The following is a 2816-nucleotide window of genomic DNA, read 5'->3' as shown; positions in this document are numbered from 1 at the left end:
AGTGGGGATACTGGGGACTATTCATAGTGGGGATACTGGGGACTATTCATAGTGGGTATACTGGGGACCATTCATAGTGGGGATACTGGGGACTATTCATAGTGGGGATACTGGGGACTATTCACAGTGGGGATACTGGGGACTATTCATAGTGGGGATACTGGGGACAATTCATAGTGGGGATACTGGGGACAATTCATAGAGGGGATACTGGGGACTATTCATAGTGGGCATACTGTGGACTTTCCTGTAACTGGCAAACACTTTAAGTATGTGTGAAAGGTACATTTGGTCATTGAATATGGAACTAGATGATGAGGGTACTACATCTGTCAGGATTTTCATTAGTATAAAGCTAAATCACTCACTACTAGAGTGTTTATCTGGTTATTTACTGAATAATTAAGTTGAGGGAAAACAGTGAAGTGCTGTGAAGTTTTTTCCTTTACATTTGTTCTTCTTTTTGCTCCCCAAAATGACCACCAGTGGACCCAGCATCGTGTTTGAGTGGCTGAAGACCCTCACGCTCTCTCCAGTGCTGGCTCCAGGCATAAGCAACATAATTGGTCGTTTAGGGCCCCTGGCCACTAGAAGAGTAGTTTAGGAACTCAGTCAGGTCTCAACTTATAAGAGTTGGAATAGTAGAATACACAAGGTGCAAGTTCGAAATGTGGTTGTGCATCAGCAGTTTTTCACTTGTTTTGTCAGTCACTGATAGTCACTCAATTAGCCATGTCAGCTGACAATTATTAGATTGCTAAATTAGTCTAGTCAGTTATCTAAATGTGTGGTAATCATGGCAGAATGACCAACCGGGCAAGCAGGGCACATACCCAGGGGCCCTGACCTCCATTGATTTGGTTACTCACTCTCGCTCAGATATCATTAACATGGCATGTGTAGAATTGCAGGAAATTATCTGTAAAACTGATCAAATTATTTCTCTCCACCCCATGCCAAAATGAGTAGAATTGCAGGAAATTATCTGTAAAACGGATTAAATTATTTCTCTCCACCCCATGGCAAAATGAGTAGAATTGCATGAAACGTATTATAAAATTGCCAAAAATTCACTCCACCCCATGGCAAAATGTGTAGAACTGCAGGAAACTTGCTTTACAACTGCAACATTTTCTAAACGCCCTATGACAAAGTTGCCAGAAATGAACTTTAAAACTTACATTTTTCTCTTTGCTGTCAAGAGAGCCATGGCTCTCTCAGTATGTGGAGTCCTTCATGGATAACGGCTATGATGATCTGGAAGGCGATGGTGTCTACATACCGCACCAACGGCAAAGGATCCACGACGCGGTGCAAAGGCTGAAAGCTGAGGATGAGGTGGCTGCCGGGCTGTATTTCATGCTTGAGCCGATGCCCACCACGCCACCCAACAACAACCTGTTGGACCAGTACGAGTCTAAACTCCTGGAAATCCAAGTCTTGGATCGAACCAAATAGTGACCGGGTTGGGAGGGATGGGGGGGGCGTATCTAGGTGCGCAGAGGAACCTGATGCTTGGCAACAGGAGGGAGCTTCAGAGAGAAGTGCCAATCATAATCTAACCTTTAGAATAGGCCCTACCCCACAAAACACAAACAAACTGTCTCTGGATCAACACCTCACCTCACACCTGTCAGGCCCGGTGCCAGTGTAACGAGTGACTAACTGGTCATAAATCAGATTTATTTCATGCCTATCCTAATCACGAACATGAGATGAGAGAACAGAAGTGTCCCAGTCTCAGTGAGTTCAGTTCAACCTAGGGAGGTCTGAGTGAGTGTTGCTGTGGTGACGGCTGCTGTGGATCAATGATGTGCAGGAAGATGAGGAGCCTTCAATCAGTCTCTAATTTCCTGTAGAGGGTTGCAATTTACAACCTGATTATTATTCATTAGTGTTCCCCCCCTTCCCTTGGGGAAACGCTGTTCACTCACACTGACCTCAGCTGTCTAGTGTCCTCAGCTCTCAGGCCCCAGGGCTCTGGCCTGGATGGTGGTTGAGAACTGGCATTAGAGTGGAGCATCATGAACTGGCATTAGACTGGAGCATCATGAACTGGCATTAGAGTGGAGCATCATGAACTGGCATTAGAGTGGAGGATCATGAACTAGCATTAGAATGGAGCATCATGAACTAGCATTAGAGTGTAGCATCATGAACTAGCATTAGAGTGGGGCATCATGAACTAGCATTAGAGTGGAGGATCATGAACTAGCATTAGAGTGTATGCTAGTTCATGATCCTCCACTCTAATGCTAGTTCACGATGCTACACTCTAATGCTAGTTCATGATGCTACACTCTAATGCTAGTTCATGATCCTCCACTCTAATGCTAGTTCATGATGCTCCACTCTAATGCTAGTTCATGATGCACCACTCTAATGCTAATTCATGATGCTCCACTCTAATGCTAGGTCATGATGCTCCACTCTAATGCTAATTAATGATGATCCACTCTAATGCTAGTTCATGATGCTCCACTCTAATGCTAGTTCATGATTCTCCACTCTAATGCTAGTTCATGATGCTACACTCTAATGCTAGTTCATGATGCTACACTCTAATGCTAGTTCATGATCCTCCACTCTAATGCTAGTTCATGATGCCCCACTCTAATGCTAGTTCATGATGCACCACTCTAATGCTAATTCATGATGCCCACCTTAATGCTAGTTCATGATGCTCCACTCTAATGCTAATTATGATGCTCCACTCTAATGCTAGTTCATGATGCTCCACTCTAATGCTAGTTCATGATGCTCCACTCTAATGCTAGTTCATGATGCTACACTCTAATGCTAGTTCATGATGCTAC

The sequence above is a fragment of the Salvelinus sp. IW2-2015 genome, linkage group LG14, assembly GCF_002910315.2.
Source record: "Salvelinus sp. IW2-2015 linkage group LG14, ASM291031v2, whole genome shotgun sequence".
Lineage (NCBI taxonomy): Eukaryota > Metazoa > Chordata > Actinopteri > Salmoniformes > Salmonidae > Salvelinus > Salvelinus sp. IW2-2015.
This window is presented reverse-complemented; position numbering follows the sequence as displayed.